Raw genomic sequence first — 23,018 nt, 5'->3', positions numbered from 1 at the left:
ATATGCCACTTAGTGTCAGAGTGAGTGTGTGCTTAGTGTGTATGGACTCTTTGTAGGTGTCTAAGAGAGAGAGGGGGGGGCAATACATTAAGTTACAACATAGTGGGTACACATAGAATGTCACGTTTAGTTGTGACTGCAGGATGGAACAGGGTTAAGAAGGCATTTGATCCCCATTCACCCTTTATCCACCATTACCCATTAAAAGTGTTTATGAGCTAGAAATTGCTTTTTTTTTTTTTTTTTAACACACCCAACTTCTGACTGATAAATTGATCCTGGAAATGTATCCTTACCAGCAGGCAACTGGTAAGGCTGGACAGAACTGGTCATTTTCTAAGACTGGTGGCAGTAACCCGGCGTGGTAAGACTGGTCTGTGAGTGAGTTCGAACCAGCTTGACGTGTCTGAACCAAGTGCAAGTGTTTTCTTGAAGTACCTGCTGGTGAAGGTTGACCCACTCTCAATGACCCGGATGTAAAGTTGAGTGTGGGTGATGAATAGAATGCTCAATATTCAGAACCACAACATGCCAAAAAGTGACCAGAGTGCGGTGGAAGGAGGCTGTCATGCATGGTCACTAGGAGACCACCTAATCTTTAGACTTGCATCTAAAACAACAAGTAACAAATGTCCTATGAGCAAAGACCTGGATTCGCTATGAGATACTTTACCCATGTTGCACTCAGTGACGACCGGTGCAGGTAAGAGCAGTGGGGCGGGTTGGGGGGGAGTCAACAGACAATGATGAGGGAAAATAAAAAAAGAAATGAATACCACTTACCTTGCGCTTACCGCCAAGTTGGCAATGCAGCAAGCGCAAGGTAAGTTGTTTTTTAAAAAAAAATTGTTTTCCCTCGTCGTCATCTGCCGACCCCCCCCCCCACACCGCCCCACCTCTCTTACCTGCACCCGCCGTCACTAGTTGCACTTCCCTTCGCAGACAGGCTATTCTGTGTCCCAGACAGTAAACAAACACTGTAAATGTTCTTAGTATCAAATTCTTCTTCCTCTTTTTGTGGTTTGATTGGAAAATTGCCCTCAGGTACACAATGGATTCTACTAAAAGCAATCTACCATTAAGCAATCGTGTTTTAAACAGGGACAGGCTAATGAGCATTGCTGACAGAATCCTTCTTTCCCCAGTTGGATACTTTCCAGCAGTGCAGCTGAAGCGGCCAGCTTGTTTTCTGAGAGACAACATAATGTTGTGGTGTGCATATTTCTTTATCGCCTGGAGCAGGAAAACAGTGTCTGGCCGATTGGCATCAACACAAGTACAGGAAGAAAGCAACTGAACACAGCAACATGAGATAAGTTACAGGAGGAGCTTGACAAGGTGAGATACTGAGAGCTGGCAATTTTGCTGAAGTCAACTACTTGAGACATCCCCCAGCCCAGCCAAATGCCACGCATCACGGGTCAGCCTAACACAAGATGTTAATCTTCCCCGTATTCCCACACTGAAGCACTTTGTCATGCTATTTGAGGGCGCCTTTGAGCTCAGCATCAGTCCTACTTTGTTTGTCACCCATTGGAAAAAGTTATTTATTTATCAGTGCAGCTGCTGTAAATGTCTACCGCCGCAATCGATAATAAGGGGCCAAGTGTAACAGGTTGCACCAATGGGGATACTTTCTGATATGTAGCTCATTACAGGGAGTTTTCTGTTTGCTTTATTCACAATTAAGTTGCACTCTAAGTGTCACACAAAAGTCATGGATTGTCACTAATAAGCACATTTAAACCATAATAACGTCACATACAGTTCGGGCATACAAAACGAGTTATATTATATTCCGGCGACAAGGCTGCCCTGTAATTATACTAACTTTCCCATTGCATGGAAAGCAAAATGTAACTCATGGACAACAACTTATAGTTGGCATCCACTAGTGTGACAATGAAAACATGGCATTAGGCCTACTATTGTAGCCTGCCTGCAACAGGGTAAAACCTGCAGTGCAACCTGTTAAAATAACCCTTTTTGACAGATGAAAGCCTTCCATTTAAATATTAGCAAGTCACCCCAAAGTAGGCCTTGTAACCCACAAAGCAGGATGCATTGTATTTCAAAGTAGGACTTGTAGTAAATTAATGTTTCCATATCCCTAAAGTGACGAGACCTTAAAAGCTAATTTTACCCTTGTAGGCCTAATTGTCATATGTAGAAAACTAGAGTACATATTAAAATAATAATATTGTATCTCAGGAATGGGACCAGCTAGAAAAATATAGTTGACAACTATTTTAAATATTATTTAAATTAAATCCAATCAAGAAGTCACATTTTAACAAATGGTAAGGATATTGGATTTGAAAAGTTTTCTTATTGGTACCTTTAAAACGTTTTTAAACTTCCCCGCTTGCAGGGCCAATCTAATTGGTGTATCCGACATACGCTCTATTGTGGTTGGCCTTATATCACACCTAGGTCCTGGTGTACCGCAGTCATTGACCACAATTGGTGCTCTCTGAGCTTCATGGTGCTATTTTCTCTTAACCCCTTTGCCACTAGAACTACCTCCCGCCCCAGTGCTAAGCCCTTATTTTGGGTATTTGGGGCAGTTAGGGCTTAGGCCTCCATAACATTTCATCCACATTAGCTATTCACGCCCAATTTGCGTCCTTTTTCTCCAACATCCTGGGATTCTAAAGCTACTCAGGGTTTGTGGATTCTCCTGGAGGGTACTGAGAAATTAGCCAAAATACAGCTACATTTAGGGTTTTTGGGGGAAAAAATGCCGCAGAAGAAAGGGTTGTTTTGTTCCTGCAAATGGCATCAACGAATGGGTTGCGGTGCTAAAATCACCATCTGGGAAGCTTGCAGGAACAGGCAGACTTGAATCAGGAAAACACATTTTTCAACACAGTTTTGGCACTTTACTGAGAGATAGCCCGTTTTTCTAATTTTTGTGCTTTCAGCCTCCTTCCAGTTAGGGGTGGAAATGGGTGTGAAACCCATAGTGGATCCCGGAAAGATATACACTTCAGAAAAGTAGACACAATTCTGAATTTACCAAAAAGAAAGGAAAATACCTGCCACAGCTAGATAAAAAAACAAGGCCCTATACAGGGTCCAAGCAATTAATACCCACGGCCAGTAGGCAAACCAGGACAATGAACAACTAAGTAATGATGTAAATAGATTTATTGATCTTTTAATTGTTTTTTATTATATCACTTTTTATATGTATATACAGTGATTTTTTGCGTGTATTAGTCAACATCAAAACATTACAAAATTCATATACATAAAGTTGTTAACAGTCCCACACAGCTCCTTCAAAACAAGCGCCAATGAGCACAATTTAAACAGCCAGGTAGGCGTTTTTTAGCCCACCGGGCTGTTGAAACCTTATTCATTGAATTTGAACAGTGGAATTGCTATTTAATCACGTATATGTTTTTATTTCTGTGTACTGATGTGATGTGGTGCATGATGTCGCTGTTGAATGAGTGCTAGTATGATCGTGTTGTATAGGGCCTTGTTTTTTTATCTATCTGTGGCAGGTATTTTCCTTTCTTTTTGGTAATTCTCAGTTCCCCTGTTTTACCTGCCCTTATCCTATTTCAGGGGTCCCCCTTCTTAGTGGATGACAATTCTGAATTTAGCAAGGGGTAGATCCTTCAAGGTTTTTCTATAAAAAGTTGAAAATAAAAAAATATTGAAATTGAGTTGAGAAAAACAGTCTTCGTTTTCATCTGTGACTTCCTCTTACTATGGCAGATTTTCAAAAGCAATATACCATTACGTACGCTAAACCCTTCTGGTTGAGGGGATATATGGTGCTTGTAAATTCTCCAAGAACCCGAGGTACCCAGAGCGAACAACCAAGCTGCACCTTACAATGGTTTTCATTGTGTACCTACTATACAGAAATTCATATAGTAAATTATAAAGAATGGAAAAAGGGTATGAAGGAAAACTCTGTTTTATGGAATGTAAACCTGGTACTGAGTTTATGAGCAGTGTTTGTTTGTACAGCTCTGAATTTATGTGTTTCAGAGGGCATTTTGTAAAATGTCTTCTGTGGCAAACACTTGCTTACATTTGAAAGGCACAATGTAGAGACTTTCAATTGGTAATAACAAATGATCTACTATTCTGTGTTCCCACATGTCTTCCGATAAAATCTGTAACCCACTTGTGTAACTGGGACTTGTGCCTGTGACACAAAACACCCCAAAACATGACCTGGGGGACATTATATTCCACCCACCAGAATGCATGTGTTTTTTACAGGGTGGCTAACTGTGGTTTTTGGGCCCCAGCTCAGCCAGAACCTAGGGAAACCTACCAATCCAGCATTTTTTTTAAAAACTAGACATACTAGGAATTACTGGTTGGGGTGACTTGCATGACTCACACCAAGGTTTTTTACCCGGTATTCCCGGCAAAGCTCAATCCTTGCCTAACACATTTTCCTTACAGTTCTGTGAGCAAATGTCCTGGACTCTACATGCAATCACAACTTTCCTACCACCCAGCATTCCCCCAGGTCTCCCGATAAGAATGCTACCTCACTTGTGTGGGTGGCCCAAGTGCCATCAACATTAATAGGTGCCAACCGCAACGTAGGCACATTCCTTTTTTCCACTGCTAAAAGAAGTGTTTCTTGCCATTTGGGTAGCCGTGGATTTTTGGCCCCAGCTCAGCCGGCATTTAGGGAAAACTACAAAACCAGCACATTTTTGAAAACTAGACAACCGAGGGGGTCCAGGGTGGGGTGACTTGCATGGCTTACTCTATGTTTTTGTTACCCAGAATCACCTGCTAAGCTCAAACTTTGCCTAAGAAACACGTTATCCTTGCATTTCTGTGAGGAAAACTCCTGCCATCTACAGGCAGCCCCAATTTTTCTACCACCCAGCGTTCTCCCGATAAAAATGCAACCTCACTTGTGCGGTCGGGCCAAGTGCCTATGACAGACACGGCGGGGCCAAACTCAACGTAGGCACATAGACTTTTTCCATTGAAGAACAAGTGTTTTTTGCGATGTGGGTAGCTGTGGATTTTGTGCCCCAGCTCAGCTGGCACTAAGAAAACCCTACCAAAGCAGCATATTTTTTAAAACTAGACAACCGGGGGAGTCTATGATGGGATGACTTGTGTGGCTCTCACCAGGTTTTTTGTACCCAGAATACCCTACAAAACTCAGACTTTGCCTAAAAACATATTTTCCTTGCATTTCTGTGAGGAAAAGTCCTGGAATCTGCAGGCAGTCACAAATTTCCTACCACACAGCATTCCTGCAGCTCTCCCAATAAAAATGCCTCACCTGTGTTGGTGGGCCAAGTCCCCACGACAGACATGAACTGGCGTCAAACGCAACATATCGCATTTTTCCATTGAAGAATAATGTGTTTGCAATGTTGGTAGCAGTGGATTTTGGGCTCCAACTCAGCCAGTACCTAGGGAAACCTACCAAACCGGCTCATTTTTTAAAACTAGACACCCGGAGGAGTCCAGGGTGGGGTGTGCTGCGTCGCTCGAACCAGGTTTTTTCACCCAGAATCTGCAGACATCCACAAATATGGCACCACCCAGTGTTCCCAAAGGTCTCCCAATAAAAATGCTACTTCACTTGTGTGAGTAGGCCAAGTGCCCACAACACGAACGGACACCAAACTCAATTAAGGTATGAAGGAAAGTGAGTTGCTGTAAAATAAATGTTCTCCTTTTGGGAATGCAAACACACATATGTTCTTGGCAGGTCATCCGCCCTATGCTTGCACCCAATTACAGGGGTTCGCAAATTGCGACATGCTGAATTAATATTCATTAGGCAGGTCTTTCTTCAAGCCCCATGCCTCAACATTTATCAAAGCAAGCTATTAGTACTCAGGTCGAATTGTAAAATGAAAGACTGGTCTGTGCACAATTCACAACCAAGTTTTGTGATCAGTCTTTTCGTATATCAGACCCCTAGGTGCAGTATTTTATATGATGGCCATATTAAGATGGTGCACAATTACTTTTAGACATCTCAGATCTAAATAATAGGAAACTACAGGGATATATTGACATAGCTGAAAGAAATTGAAATAGATTTGATACTTCATGCTAAAATGTATTTATTAATTAATAAGTGCATTTGTATGTAAATGAAGTCATTCCTACCACGCGTTAACTAATTTTGCCATCTTTTTGTCTGTCCAGGTTTGGGGGCACACTCATTAAAATCCCTTTGTGCTATAAATATCTAGAGTACCAACATGAGATCTGAACACAGATAATTTAGCAGAAAGATTAATTATTTACAGGATTTGACACATGCATATTATATTAATAATACTTGGTTCCCCGGGGTACACAATACTATCAGAAATCTTCCTTCAGACTCTCTATAATTTATGGCATTTACAATCAGCCTTTTTTGGTAAAATTGTACAGCAGCGTGTTCCTGCACCTTGTCATTTTCCATGCCTCAGACAAGCAGCATCTGCAGAAGAACTTAGCAGCTTGTCCACAGTGAAATCAGTGAGACTACTAAAGGGAGATTGTACAACATGACATTTTGACATAATCTGAGCCCTTCCCGTCCAGCTCTTTAATCTATGTTTACGCTGTGAGGCGGTACAGGGCTTGTGAATGTCTGGCAGACTTAAATATGGGAGTGGCCATTTTAAAGGGGCAATCCATTGATGGTGCCATAATAGGTTTTGCAACCCAACCAGCTAACAAAGGGACACCCTAGACCTTTACTATTGGCGATAATGAAATATAAGGTTAAAAAACCTGGATTCTGTCTTTTCACTCGATAGACCCTTTAAGAGGTCTTGGCTAGTGCTATAGAATCGTTTAACAAGCTCTGGGGCCATACTGTGTGCACTGACAGAAGGTTAAATCACGAGTCAGGCAGAGCAATTTCCCCGTGTGGGATACCCCTCCGCTAGATCATGAATTTCCTTGTGTTCATGCACCCGGTATCCTAGGGTGCAGGGACACTGGACCCAAGTTTACTGGACGTAAATTCCAACTAGTAAATTTGCATGACGTTATGTTATGTTAAAATTATTTATAAAGCGCACATTCGCTGATCTGGTTTCTTGGTGCTGGATGCAGAAAGGTACTTGCAGCTCATCAACTCATTTATATGCCCGGGAGAATAACCAAGTTTTCAAAAGTCGTCTAAATCTAGGATAAGGAGATGATGATCTAATATTAGATGGGCGTGAGCTCCATAATCGAGGGCCCAAAACTGAGAATCTAGCCCCTTCTTGCCTCTTCTTTTTTAAGGGAGGAATGACGAAAAGGTTGAGGTGCAAGGACCTCAGATTACAAGCAGGGGTGTACCTGTGGATGCGTGAAGAGGTAAACTCAGGACAGGTGCCATGCAAGGATTTAAAGATGATACATCCGATCTTAAAGGCAGAGCGCTGTTTCCCAGGTAACCAGTGGAGTTTCCTCATCAGAGGAGAAATATGGCATCTTCTTGGCTGTCGGAAAATCAGTCCGGCCACCTGATTTTGTACCAGCTGTGGTTTCTTTATCAGGTATTCCTGGAGACCAAAATATAGCGAATTATAACAAAAACAGGCAAATCTCATTGCTAAACCATTACCAAGATTTTTCTTTTACCCTGTCAAACTTTTCTTCCCTTTCTCTTCATTCCCATCCACCATTTCCCTACCCCTACCCTGCTGAGATGCCTCCACTTCCATTTACCAACTGTGGAGATACTGGCCGGTAACACTTGTTTTAGCCACTGAGAATCTCAATAGGGTATTCGACCAAACTCGTATTTAGGGACAAAAAGGGGCATTTGCAAATTTTTTTTAATGAAATAAGTGGCTGCAGGACATACAGTTTTGGCGAGAGGGTAGTTTAGGGTAGTTTAGGTAAACCGGAGATAATTGCCAGTTTTAGGTGGCAACCTACCAAACAGCACGGCTGTCTGGTTTGCTAAAGACATATTGATTACTTTCAGAAAGTTGGCCAAGGAATGCATTCCGGCCATTGCTTGTAATTGACTATGTGGTTTGTAACTCACATTTCCTTGTTTCCCATTTGCTGGCTGTATTTGTTTTGGGCTGTCCAGCTTCGGTTTCTACCTTCTCTTGCCCAAACCTTATTTACAGTATCCTTCCGAGTGCTCGTCACATTTGCTGTGCACAGAGGTCAAATGTCAGGCGCTGTCTTCTGTGGACACTTGTTTACTTTTCTTTCTCTGACTTCAAAGTGAGAGGATTTATGTGACAATCATGCTGGATACTGGGGATAGGAAAGAGTTTTTTCTAGCATGCAACAACGTTTAAAGGAACTGTGTAAGTATTTCAGAATTGATCAGAATTAGGAACACAAATGAAGCATATTTTTATTATTTCTGAAGTGTGTTGGAAACAAATACTTTATTATGATCAAAACAAATCATTACACTAGATGATGCAGTTTCCACACATTTTCATCTGTGCACTGAATAGTTTTATTAGTAAATCTGTATGTATGTGCAAATGTAATGATCATTTCAATTGAAAATGTGTTGTCTGTAATGGCAGTGTACTGTTACACCATGAATACGCCACTCCACTCTACCGTGCTCCACTCCACTCTACACCACTGCACTCTACTCTGCACCACTTTACTTTACACCACTCCAAACCACTGTACTCTGCACCACTCCACTCTACACCACTGCACCCTATGCCACGGCACTCTACGCCTCTCTACGCTACCCTGTACTACTCTTCCCTATGCCAATGCACGCTTCACCACTGCACCAACAACACCGCTCTAGCCTACGCCAAACTAATCTACTCTGCACAACTCCACTCTATGCCACTTGGCAACACAGCACTCTACACCACTGGACTCTATTCCAATCCACTCCACGCCAATGCACTTTACTCTGTAACACTCAACTAGATGCCCTTGCAATCTACGCCAATCCACTGTATGCCACTCTAATCTACTCTGCACCACTGCACTCTACACCACTTTACTCTACGCCATTGCACTCAATGCCACGTTATGTAACTGCACTCTAACCTGCACCACTCCACTCTAAACCACTTCACTATACTCTGAAACATTCCACTTTATGCCACTGCACTCTACGCCACTCTACTGTTAACCACTACACACTGTACCAATGCACTCTACACAACTGCACTCTACTCCACTGCACTCTAGTCTACATCACAGTACTCTACGCCACTCTCCCCATTTTACACCACTGCACACTGACACTCCACTCTGCAACAGTGCACTCTCTCACTAAACTCTACGCCACTCTACTCTGCACTAATCACCACACTACGCTACTCCACTCTACCCCACTGCACTCTATGGCACTATAGTCTACTCTGCACCACTCGGTGCTACTCTACTCTGAACCACTCTACGCCATTGCACTCTATGCCACTCGACTGTACTCTGCACTGTACATCACTGCACTCTATGCCACTCAACTCTACTCAGCACTACTGTCCTCTGCATCACTGCACTCTGCACCACTGCACCCAGCGCCACTGCTCTCTGCATCACTCATCTCTACGCCACCACCCTGCACCACTCTACTCCAATCTACTGTATGCCACTGCACTCTAATCCACTCCACTCTACTCTATGCCACTCTGCTCAGCACCACTCCACTCTGCGCCACTCCACTCTGCGTCACCCCACTCTGCGCCACTGCACTCTGTACCACTGCACTCTACAATGCACCACTCTAATCTACACCACTGCATTCTACAAAGCTGCATTGTATGCCACTGAATTCAATGTCACTACACTCAATGGCACTGCACTCTACACCACTATACTCTGAAACACTCTACGCCAGTGCACTCTGCACCAGTCCACTCTACTCTGTACCACTCCAGTTGTTGCCACTCTCAGCAGCTCCACACCATGCCACTCCAGTACACCACACACGCTGCCACTCCACTCTACAACACTCTACTCTCCTCTACGCCACTAACTTTTAGCCATGCTAAAGAACAGCCACGCTGGTGTACAACATTTCTAAAACACATTTGCAAAGCCAAAAGCACTTGCATGGTCTAGACCTATTGGTGTTGCCAATGCTTGTTTTATCTGTTGCTACTGTGTTTAAATCCAGACATTTTCTTGAGTAACAGGCACACTGCTCTACGCTTGCTAACCATACATATTTAGGAGGTAGGCTAACACATTTTTAGCAGTCCTACTGACTTTTATGTGTTTTCCTACCACTTTTTGTAGGGCTTGGAACCACCTGTGCACCAAAAAATACAAAGAAACCAGTGAACAAACAGTGGTGAGGCAGGGAATGGAGGCACGGGGGGTGCCCCGGGGGGGGGCGTTAATAATAATAATTTTAAAAAGAGACTGACCTGAAGCTGCCGGCCACCTCCTGCATCGCACCTCGGTCTTCCTGGTCCCAGCAGCCCCCAGGACAGCATCACAGACATCCCCGTGCAATCCCCATGCTGCTTTCATTTTATGAGAGCAGCGCAGGATTGGCCTAAGCGGGCTGGTTTGGCACTCCGCGTAGCACAGGGAGTCTGTGCTATTTCTCCAACCCGGCTGTGCAAGGCCGCCGAATTGGAGAAACCTAAGTGCGCATGTGTGTTTGGCCAGCCTAAGGCACACATGCACACTTATAAGCGCAACAACCACTCCTCCCATGGCTCAGGCCCATCCCTCCCTACAGCGCTGGCTCATAGCCAGCAGCTGAATTCAGGTGCTGGCTCTGAGCTAGTGGGACGTCGCTCCTCCGCCATCACGGAGGAGACGCCCCTGACTTAGAAACGGAGCCTGTACTGCCTGCCCAGCCTCAAGCAGGCAGCCACCAGTAGCAGCTCGTGTTGGGTGGGCCAGAAATTCATCACTCGCTCTGAAGCCAAAGTCACAGGGAGAAGTTTTGCTGAATCCTCTTGTGACTGTCCAATATTTGCGAGTTGCTAAAGGCTCAGCCGGAAACAAAGACAATCGAATCCTGTAGCGACCTCTTCAATTCCAATTGGTGGAAGCGGTGTCCCTATCATACGTGCAGCAGGCACAGTGACATTGAGGGAATGTGCCTTTGGGTGCATGTTACTTCCCAAAAAGCAAAAGGAGGGCAATTTCCCTTGCTTGCACCTGGGCCTGGGCCTAGGACAAGGGAAAATTAACTATTTATTTAATCTTCTGTCGAACCCCCCCCCCAACCCGGCCCCACCGCTCTTACCTGCACGGGCTGCGGCAGCATGGCACCATAGCCACACCCCTGATGGTAGCAGAAGAAACCACCCCTATTCAGAGGTAGTAGTGTGAGGAGGCGAGAGGGAGGCCGACAGCCACAGTAGTAGCACTGTCAGATTCAACCGGTGGAGCAAAGGTGGAACAGTTGGTAAAGGCATGTTTGTTTTAGAGCAGTCCATGGACGGTACACAATTTTGTGCACACTGTGTAAAATACCTCATAGCACGGATACAAATACATATATTGTAACCACTTACAAAAAGTGGAGGGCTCCCTTCAACGGCGGCCTTCCACTTCTTGGTATTCGGTGGAAATAAAAATGGAAAAAGCCAGTTGCAGGCGTTTGGAAAGAACGTGGCGCACTAGTAAGACTCATCAAAACAGACTTCTTTATAGACAGTCTCTGTCCAAATATCATCTGAACTTAAAAGTAGCCAGACGTCGGTTTATCATCAACCATATAGAAAATGCCAGCAATTCCCCGAAAACACTGTTTGGCATAGTACGGGACTTTGTATCTCCTAAAGTCTGTAGACAGGCGCCTATGGAATCCCAGGAGTTCTGTAACTCTCTGGCGAACTACTTTCATGAGAAGATATCAAAAATCTATGAGAACTTCCCTCAACCAGCCGCTCTTGACTTTGTATCTTCTACCAAATTTGAGGAGCAGGATAAGATAGCAGCCAGCTCCCTAAACAGTTTTGAACCAACCACAACGGAGGAGGTCACAAAAGGCCTTGCTGTGGCTAAATCTGGGTCACCATTAGATCTCTGTCAGCCAAAAACTATGGTGGTTCTAGCCACAAGCTGTGCCCCGGTAATCCGAGATATATTTAATCATTCCATCCATACGGGCACTATTCCAGCCATCTAGAAGGAGGCATTTGTTTGCCCAATATTTAAAAAAACCCACTGCTGATCCCTCAATTCTTGGTAATTACCGCCCTATTTCTTTGCTACCGCTGCTGGGTAAAATATTGGAAAGTATTATCAATCGACAACTAAGTTTTTACCTGGAAGATAACCATATTCTGGATCCCTCGCAGTCGGGTTTTCGGCCAGGTTTCAGCACGGAGACCGCCATTTTGGCGGTAACCGATTCTCTCAGACAGACTATAGATGCGGGAGGCTCAGTAATTCTGATTCTCTTAGATCTCTCCGCAGCTTTTGATACCATCTCACATTCTAAGCTGGCGGAGAGACTTCTTTCCTGTGGTATCAATGGGGCAGCTCTGAAATGGCTCAAACACTTCTTGTCTGAGAGAACCCAAACTGTCATGTTGGGACCCTATTCCTCAGGAAAAATGCACCTTGACAAGGGCGTTCCGCAGGGCTCTTGTCTAAGTTCAACTCTTTTCAATATATATATGGCTCCGCTGGCAAGGATTGTCGAGCAGCTGGGTTTCGAGATCATCTCATATGCTGATGATACGCAGCTTATGTTTACCATAGGACCAAACCCAGAGCTCGACAAAATCCGTTTTGCCACTGGTATGCTTGCCATTTCCAACTGGATGACAAGAAACTGTCTCCAGTTGAATCCGGAAAAAACTGAGGTTATGTTAATGGGTAAAGCCACGGACAGTTGGACGGATGACTGGTGCCCTGTTCAGTTGGGCATTTCCCCCTCCCCCAAACAGTCAGTAAAAAACGTAGGTCTAAAATTGGACCAGGCTTTGATTATGAAGGATCATATCGCGGCTACTACGAGTTTGTGCTATTATGGTCTGAGGCTTCTTATGAAAATGTTTCCTTACATGCCCACCTCCCACCGCAGAACTCTAGTCCAGGCAATGGTCATCAGTCGTCTTCTGTACTACGGTAATGCTTTGCTGGCAGAAGTGGGAGAGACCCTATTGGCCAAACTCCAAGTAGTAGAGAACACCGCAGCGAGAATGATTTTAAATCGTCCGGCAGGCTCCGCCTCGGCTCCTTTGTTAAGGATTACATTGGCTGACAGTAAAGAAGAGATCTTTTTTTAAGATCTGCTGTCTCACACATAATGCGTTGAATGAAAGAGGCCCCCTCTATTTGCGGGAAAAACTAATAAAATACTCCCCCTGAAGGAAACTTAGATCCAGTACTCTGGATCTCCTCCATGTTCCTCGAATCCGCCTCATCCGCACTGGGGGTAGAGCCTTCTCATATCTTGCGCCAAGATACTGGAATGAGCTCCCCCCAGCCTTGCGCAAAATCCCAATGTTTAGCATTTTTAGGAAACAGCTGAAAGCTTTTCTATTTTAACAGAGATATCCATTTTTAATGCGGGCTTACTAACTCTCAGTACATGTTCCTAGTCAGCGCCGAGATACCCCAGGTTGATTTTAGCGCTCTACAAAACATATAACATAACATAACATATGGTTTGGGTTTATTTTGTGACCTAAAGCGGTGATTTGGAGATTGTGAGAGGTGCTAGGTTAGAGTATATGGAATTCCTTCAAATGGATAAGTGTCTCACTCTGTAATTTTACGAGTTCGGGTACTTCTCAGGTGGGTGAGAGGCAGCTAAGGAGTAAGATTTGCAGAGCCCAGGGCCAAATGCCAATTTGAGCATTCTACCACCCCCATCAACAAGGGCACGTTTTAAGGCATTTGCCACCCATTTCAGATGACACCAAAAGCTAGCTAGCTGCAGTGGCCTTAATGTAATTGTAACCCCGATTAGAAGGCATTTATGACTGTGACCATACAATAACTGGCCTCTCTTCAGCGACTGCCACACATACTCGTACTTGCAGGTTTTGGTGGGGAAAGTTTGGAAAAAATGGTACAAAACACGCGAAAGAGACATAATGAGTAAGCCACTGCTTTTTTTTGGCAATGATGCCTCCCATAGATTTATCACCGTCATCCTGCTCCTTTTGTGGAAGATGTAGATTTAATTTGTTTAACAGGTAATTGCATGCTCCTTGAGCATGCAGAGAATGCTGCTGGAGTTACTCATCCATTCTTAATGAGATTAAGCCAGGCCACAGGGATCTGTCAAGTAATTTATATTTCATGATATCATCTGGATTAGAAGTCACGTGACCATGTCTTCTGAGCTGGATTCCATTTCCATCTCATGTGATTTCTTGTGTTATCCTGGTTGGGACAGTGGCACCCTGCTGTCAGTTCCCACAAGGTGTCCTTTTTGCTAATTTGTGGTTTTAAAGCCTTAAAAACATTTGGGTCAGAAAATGTTGGCTAGTATACAACTCCTTTCAAACTTTGTTTCTGAGCTGCCCTCTTGGCACTGCACACTTGCTGCCAACATCCCTTTCTTGGAAGAACTGGTCCAAGTCCCCCTTCTAGATCTGTGCATAGTTGCGCGTGACATTATGACATCATAAGAAGGCCACTAGCGTCGTATTACATAACCACGAGCACCGGTTTTCACCAAGGAGCTCTCTTTGCGCCCTCGTCCCTGCACACCATCCTAAGAGGATGTTAACCGTGTGCTACTTTCTAGCTGGCACAAAGTTTGTGCCTCTCCAAAGAAACTCTGGGGCATATTTATGAGCCCCTTGAACTGCCATAGCGTCACTTTCTGTGACGCACCGGCATGGAAAACCTTCAAATCATATCTATGAGGCCTCACAAAGTCACTTTGCATGGCTTTGAATGGCCTCACAGATTTGGAGTAAGGCAAGGCAGAGCAAATCGCTGCATTGCCTTACTCTGCGCTAGGGAGGCGTTCCATGGGCGTTGCGGTGGGTCTTCCCACACAACACCCATGGATTCTGATGCTTCTCCAAATTTACAAGACCATATAAACCTCTGGCTGCACCAAAACCTTACGCCTTCTGAGGTGAGGCGGAACAAGCAGAAATAACTTTATTTCTCCTAGTTTATTCCTGTTTCAATGTGAGCTGCATTCTGCAGCACATGTAGAAAGAGGAACACGCCTCAATGGATTGTTTTTGTGCAGGACGGTGCCCCTTCCATCGTGCAAGGATGCCTGCGTTGGCATAAGGCTGCCAATACAGCATCGGATCAGGGGGAAAGGACAGAAATGCACCATATTGGATAAATACAGTGCATTCTTGCCTTTTAACATTTATGCATGGCAGACCATCAAGGTTACTTGCTGCGCTGCCACATGCCAAATCCCCATAAATGAAGCCCTCTGTGCTTCTGTATTGCTAATATGGAGCATTGGCAAAGATGTTCCGTCATTTGCATGGGAAATGCCCTATGTAAATGAGGGAGTGCCACATGATATTGCACATGTGGATAAAGTGTGCTTGGGCATCACTATTAGAGACTGCAACAGTTTCTGTATTATAGAAGTGCTAAAAGCAGAGCCAAACACTTGATGGACCCATGACAATTGCAGGTTCGGTCTGGGACAAAAAATAGGCATGGGCACCAAAATAAAAGTGGCCCCCATTAGTGAAAGAGAAATTTGGAAAGGCGGCCCATATTTGCAAACTGGGGCAGTTTTAAACCTGTAAACACACACTGTATAAGTGGTTTGGAAGTGTGCATGGATTTGAGCTTGCCGTAGGCCATGTTTGCCTTAATATCGGTGAAATCAACAGTAAAAACCATCCTAGCATGCCATAAAACAGACCCATACACACCCAAAAAACCTACTCATGCACTGACCTGTCAGACCAGCCCATCACCACTGCCTGATTGCCCTATAGGCCACTCCAACACTGGACACTTCCCTAATCCGGTCTCTGTGGTGTACACCTCAAGGACTACAAGGTGCTCTAAAACGTCTTAATCTGGCATGTTTAAGCTGAGTGGACGAGTGCTTGTGGTATGTAGAGCAAGAAATTCTAATCTATCCAAACAACAGTCTAAAATCCTCTTAGGAACCCATAGAATATGATGGTGTTCAAAGCCTTTTGCACGCTCTCCCATAGAGTTGTTTGATAAGCTTTTTTGTAACATTGTTTGTAGGTTGCTTAAAGGATCAGCAGCGTGCGGATGCCAGTCGTTTGGACTGCGATAGCTATTACCACTGTTACTCCTAGTAATCTAGACAAATCAATATGACATGCAGGCCTGCCAAGTATTAAAGGTACATGTTTGATATGTTGCTTCTGTCCAGGTTTTTTCTTTGAATTCTGGGACATGTTGTCAGGGTTGAACGAGCCCATTCCAGACCAAAATGATACTCACCTGTTCCTGGAATTAAGAAGGGATTTGGTTGCAGGCAAGGTTGTAGGAGCTGGAGTCAGTTGGTTGCTAAGAGATGTAATTCCGCAAGCTTATTGATAGCGGATTGTTTCTGCAGCGGAATTCCAACATGGCGTCTGGCTCAAATCTAAGTTAGCGTTCTAGTGTTCCGAATTTAGTCTCTGGATTTGCCAGTTATTGTGCGCGCGCACCTGTTGCGCTTTGTACTTCAACCGTCGTCTTTCTGAGCGAAGCTGCGTATACTCAGTGCTCCAGTTTTCTGACAGGAAATTTTCGAGAGGGTTTTACCGCTCGCTTTTCTCGTATCCTGCCTATTCATCCCAGGAATCTTTGAGGTCAGTTAGCGGCTTCCAGCTGCCTTCGTGGGACTTCACAGGTATTTCTTCAGTGGGCTGTGAGAGTGACTGGTCAGTGTTACTCTCAGAAGTCTACCTTCTCGTTATCATTTATTCCCTATTGTGAGAGCGCTATTGGTGAGTCAGGACTGTATTCCTGGACCCTAATTTACTTGAATTTATGAGTGAAGATTCCTCGAACTAGATTATTTTCAGCAGACAGACAGTATCACAGTTATTTCTTTCATTAGTCAAGCGCGAATCTATGACGTTATTCCGCAGCCTTTTTCCCCGCAGGGAATCACAATGCGGTCGTTACAACGACCACGTTGTGATTCCGCATACCATTACTCCGCAAGTCGGAACAACGACTTGCGGAGGGGGGGCGCTGGATGTTGGAATAGTATAATTTACTATTCCAACTCCAGTCTGTGCGGACACTAGGGAAGCTGTTGGATTTCAAATCAAACACCTCCCCCTCCCTACGCAAGTGGTTGTTCTGACTTGCGGAGTAATGGTATGCGGAATCACAACGCGGTCGTTGTAACGACTGTGCTGTGATTCCCTGCGTTGACAAAGTTTTGGGGTAAACGTTGTTTACCGTCAAGCGCTGGCTATTTACTAAAAAAAAGGTTTTCCAGATTTTGCGCTACAATAACAATGAAGGACTATTGCGCAGAAACTTTCGCCAGTCTTTTTCTCTAGAAAGGCTGAGAGACTCTTTATCCATATTCGCCACATCGTCTGAACTACTAACAACCTGCGCTCTATCAACTTCCTGCAAGTAAATAGAAATATATATATATATATTTATACTTACCATCTCTACAGCTCAGTTACCATCAGCACCATCTAGAGCATCAAAAGAAAAGAAGAATTGTTAGTGACTAGTACTGGCAAGGGAATTCACAAATAGCACATTACTTTCAAGAGAGAAGCTAGACCACAGAGTGATACAGGTCTAAGAACTATAGAGTAACATGATAGCACATTAGCATAAGTAATTTGGGTAAGGTTCAGAGTAATGTTGGTCTTGTAATTACAGGTGCTGGGAGACCTGAAAGGAAGAGCTCCAGTAGGCACCGCAGTGGCAGTCTCTGTTTATTCCCATTCCCCTTTCCCCCTCTCTACTGTGGGCAGAGCGTATTCTGCTGCGCAGTGGGGTTGGGGAGTTGGGCAAATTTCGTCTTGGAGTCGGTTTAGCCCTTCTGCTCCAGTGGAGGCTCACGTATCAGGTACTGCTCGACACATGTAGTCTTGTTTATGACATCATACAACAGACTACAAGTCCCAGAATTCAAAGGAAAAAAACTGGACTGGAGCAGCACATCACGCATGGGCTTTGGAAACTTGGCAGATATGATTCATGCATATAGAGCAGTGCTTAATTTGTAAAATATTAAGTGCCAGGGCTCTGACCAGGAGGCCTCTGCTGCTAGCACTACCCATCGCCCTTGTCATCGCTGCCAAAACATCTACTAACCATCTCTCTCGCATGTAAATGCGACAGTTCAGATTATTCCAGGTCCCCAAAGGTAAAGGAATGGCTGGGGAGGTAGGTGTTAGCAATTTTTTAATGTATATTGTATTTCTAACCAACCGTTGTTCTGCATATCTCTAAATTAGATGAGCAGCGCCACCATGTGGTAGACTGCTCGAAGTATGATGTTGAGAATTAGGTGCCGGTGCCGAGCACCGTAAACCAATTACGTGCTTGTGCAGAGCACCAGAAAGCAGTGGCTTAAATTAAGCACTGATAGAGAGTATAACCTCCCGATATAATATGAGATATCATGCATGACAAAAATATCACATCCACTACAAAGACCTAATTACTACATTGCAAGGTAAGCCTAGGTAAATAGATGCGTAAAAGAATAGTAAATGTACACTTAGCTTAATGAAGTAGTAATAGGTGATGCAGAGGTTGCAACATTTGTAGTACTTTGATACTATTGACCTTGATATCGTGACATAAAACCCCCTACAGACTGGTCCATAAAATTAAGATGACTCATACAAAAGGTCTATAGTGGATATAATAGAACCAGTCCCATAGGAACTTCACAACAAAATACTCCAGGGGCTGTAGCATTAACAAAGCGCACCCTTGCAATACTGCGAATAGCACAGCAGAGGACACCAGGGGCAGCAGCTTGAACAATGCGCACCTGTACAAAAACTGGGCACCGCACAATTAAAGACTTCAGGGTCTGTAGCATCACCAATGAGCACCAGTGAAAAAACTGGGCACCTCAAAATTAAAGACTCCAGAGACTTTAGCAAGAACAATGTGAACCTATACAAAAACTGGGAACCGCACTATTAAAGACTCCAGGGGATGTAGCATGAACAATGGGCACCTCTACAAGAACAGGGCACTGCACAACCAAAGACTCCAGGGCTGTAACATGACAAATGCGAGCCTGTGCAGAAGCTGGGCACCGCATAACTAAAGACTCTATGGGCTGTAGCATGAACAATGGGCACCTGTGCAAAAACTGGGCACCGCACAGCTAAAGAGTCCAGGGGCTGTAGCATTAACAATGCGAACCTGTGCAAATACTGCCACCTCATAGCTAAAGACTTGAGGTGCTGTAGCATAAACAGTGCACTTCTGTGCAAACACGGGGTACTGCATACCTAAAGACTTGAGGGGCTGTAGCATAAACAGTGCACACCTGTGCAAACACTGGGCACTGCACAGCTAAAGACTTGAGGTGCTGTAGCATGAACAGTGCACACCTGTGCAAACGCTGGGCACTGCACAGCTAAAGATTCGAGGTGCTGTAGCATGAACAGTGCACACCTGTGCAAACACTGAGCACTGCACAGCTAAAGACTTGAGGTGCTGTAGCATTAACAGTGCACACCTGTGCAAACACTGGGCACTGCACAGCTAAAGACTTGAGGTGCTGTAGCATGAACAGTGCACACCTGTGCAAACACTGAGCACCGCACAACTAAAGACTTGAGGTGCTGTAGCATGAACAGTGCACACCTGTGCAAACACTGGGCACCGCACAACTAAAGACTTGAGGTGCTGTAGCATGAACAGTGCACACCTGTGCAAACACTGGGCACCGCACAACTAAAGACTTGAGGTGCTGTAGCATGAACAGTGCACACCTGTGCAAACACTGGGCACCGCACAACTAAAGACTTGAGGTGCTGTAGCATGAACAGTGCACACCTGTGCAAACACTGGGCACCGCACAGCTAAAGACTTGAGGTGCTGTAGCATGAACAGTGCACACCTGTGCAAACACTGGGCACCGCACAGCTAAAGACTTGAGGTGCTGTAGCATGAACAGTGCACACCTGTGCAAACACTGGGCACCGCACAACTAAAGACTTGAGGTGCTGTAGCATGAACAGTGCACACCTGTGCAAACACTGGGCACTGCACAACTAAAGACTTGAGGTGCTGTAGCATGAACAGTGCACACCTGTGCAAACACTGGGCACCGCACAACTAAAGACTTGAGGTGCTGTAGCATGAACAGTGCACACCTGTGCAAACACTGGGCACCGCACAGCTAAAGACTTGAGGTGCTGTAGCATGAACAGTGCACACCTGTGCAAACACTGGGCACCGCACAGCTAAAGACTTGAGTTACTGTAGCATTAACAGTGCGCACCTGTGCAAACACTGGGCACCGCACAACTAAAGACTTGAGGTGCTGTAGCATGAACAGTGCACACCTGTGCAAACACTGGGCACCGCACAACTAAAGACTTGAGGTGCTGTAGCATGAACAGTGCACACCTGTGCAAACACTGGGCACCGCACAACTAAAGACTTGAGGTGCTGTAGCATGAACAGTGCACACCAGAGCAAACACTGGGCACGAGGTGCTGTAGCATGAACAGTGCACACCAGAGCAAACACTGGGCACTGCACAGCTAAAGACTTGAGGTGCTGTAGCATTAACAGTGCGCACCTGTGCAAACACTGAGCACTGCACAGCTAAAGACTTGAGGTGCTGTAGCATTAACAGTGCCCACCTGTGCAAACACTGGGCACCGCACAACTAAAGACTTGAGGTACTGTAGCATTAACAGTGCGCACCTGTGCAAACACTGGGCACCGCACAACTAAAGACTTGAGGTGCTGTAGCATGAACAGTGCACACCTGTGCAAACACTGGGCACCGCACAACTAAAGACTTGAGGTGCTGTAGCATGAACAGTGCACACCTGTGCAAACACTGGGCACCGCACAACTAAAGACTTGAGGTGCTGTAGCATGAACAGTGCACACCTGTGCAAACACTGGGCACCGCACAGCTAAAGACTTGAGGTGCTGTAGCATGAACAGTGCACACCTGTGCAAACACTGGGCACCGCACAGCTAAAGACTTGAGGTGCTGTAGCATGCACAGTGCACACCTGTGCAAACACTGGGCACCGCACAACTAAAGACTTGAGGTGCTGTAGCATGAACAGTGCACACCTGTGCAAACACTGGGCACCGCACAACTAAAGACTTGAGGTGCTGTAGCATGAACAGTGCACACCTGTGCAAACACTGGGCACCGCACAACTAAAGACTTGAGGTGCTGTAGCATGAACAGTGCACACCAGAGCAAACACTGGGCACGAGGTGCTGTAGCATGAACAGTGCACACCAGAGCAAACACTGGGCACTGCACAGCTAAAGACTTGAGGTGCTGTAGCATTAACAGTGCGCACCTGTGCAAACACTGAGCACTGCACAGCTAAAGACTTGAGGTGCTGTAGCATTAACAGTGCCCACCTGTGCAAACACTGGGCACCGCACAACTAAAGACTTGAGGTACTGTAGCATTAACAGTGCGCACCTGTGCAAACACTGGGCACCGCACATCTAAAGACTTGAGGTGCTGTAGCATGAACAGTGCACACCTGTGCAAACACTGGGCACCGCACAACTAAAGACTTGAGGTGCTGTAGCATGAACAGTGCACACCTGTGCAAACACTGGGCACCGCACAACTAAAGACTTGAGGTGCTGTAGCATGAACAGTGCACACCTGTGCAAACACTGGGCACCGCACAGCTAAAGACTTGAGGTGCTGTAGCATGAACAGTGCACACCTGTGCAAACACTGGGCACCGCACAGCTAAAGACTTGAGGTGCTGTAGCATGCACAGTGCACACCTGTGCAAACACTGGGCACCGCACAACTAAAGACTTGAGGTGCTGTAGCATGAACAGTGCACACCTGTGCAAACACTGGGCACTGCACAACTAAAGACTTGAGGTGCTGTAGCATGAACAGTGCACACCTGTGCAAACACTGGGCACCGCACAACTAAAGACTTGAGGTGCTGTAGCATGAACAGTGCACACCTGTGCAAACACTGGGCACCGCACAGCTAAAGACTTGAGTTACTGTAGCATTAACAGTGCGCACCTGTGCAAACACTGGGCACCGCACAACTAAAGACTTGAGGTGCTGTAGCATGAACAGTGCACACCTGTGCAAACACTGGGCACCGCACAACTAAAGACTTGAGGTGCTGTAGCATGAACAGTGCACACCTGTGCAAACACTGGGCACCGCACAAATAAAGACTTGAGGTGCTGTAGCATGAACAGTGCAAACCTGTGCAAACACTGGGCACCGCACAACTAAAGACTTGAGGTGCTGTAGCATGAACAGTGCACACCTGTGCAAACACTGGGCACTGCACAGCAGAGGACTGCAGGAACAATGCACACTTTGTTCACACACTGGGCACCGCACAACTAAAGACTCCAGGGGCTGTAGCAGGAACCTATGCAAAAACTGATTTGCAACATGCCACTATGTGGCCCATGAGGATTAGAGGAATACAATAGTGATCTATACTCTAGCATGTTATAGGTTTGGTCAAATCCCAAAAGTGTAATTCCCAAGCTCCAGTCATTTTCCAGCACATAGTGGGAAAGGCAACTGACAATCTGGATTTGTAGATCTAGTGAGTGCGGAGGGACTCTCAAATCAGTTTTCTCAATGGGCTGGTTTGGCCTAAAGGGCTTGGATTCATGGGCACTTGGATGAGTGTCAGGTATGCCCAAACAGAGTGATGCATCTCTTACATTGTGCTTCATATGGTAGATTTGTGGAACACAAGCAGATTGAAGCCTCCAAGTGAGTCTGCAGTGGTACTTCATAGCGCGCTATCTTCCAAAATGTATAGTCCCTGGGTGCGTAAATCCATGTCAAGACCTACTACTGGTAGAAAAAAATAAAAGTGGTTTGGGGATTTTCTGGATAAGCCAGACATTTAGTGGTGAATAGGATATCATAAGCCCTTCATTAACTATTTTTACTCAAAGATATTCACCCGCTCAAGGGACAGCAAAAATGTAAGTCCCACAAACCAATATTATCTTTGAACTATTTATAA

The 23,018-nt window shown here is 45.2% G+C and overlaps 1 protein-coding gene across 7 annotated transcripts in view; it reads left to right on the top strand.

Annotated features, from left to right (window-relative positions):
• The window catches only part of SLC29A4 (solute carrier family 29 member 4), a 183,656-nt gene that overhangs the window by 30,223 nt on the left and 130,415 nt on the right, over positions 1–23,018 (top strand). For 3 of the 7 annotated variants that reach the window (XM_085629178.1, XM_085629175.1, XM_085629173.1), the window contains exon 2: positions 1,146–1,338. The exons of the other annotated variants lie outside the window; for them this stretch is intronic. The gene's annotated coding sequence lies outside the window, so the exon portion shown is untranslated. The remainder of the gene's footprint in view (positions 1–1,145; positions 1,339–23,018) is intronic. 7 annotated transcript variants of the gene reach the window in all.

Source organism: Triturus cristatus, chromosome 10, assembly GCF_964204655.1.
Source record: "Triturus cristatus chromosome 10, aTriCri1.1, whole genome shotgun sequence".
Taxonomy (NCBI): domain Eukaryota; kingdom Metazoa; phylum Chordata; class Amphibia; order Caudata; family Salamandridae; genus Triturus; species Triturus cristatus.
This window is presented reverse-complemented; position numbering and strand designations above follow the sequence as displayed.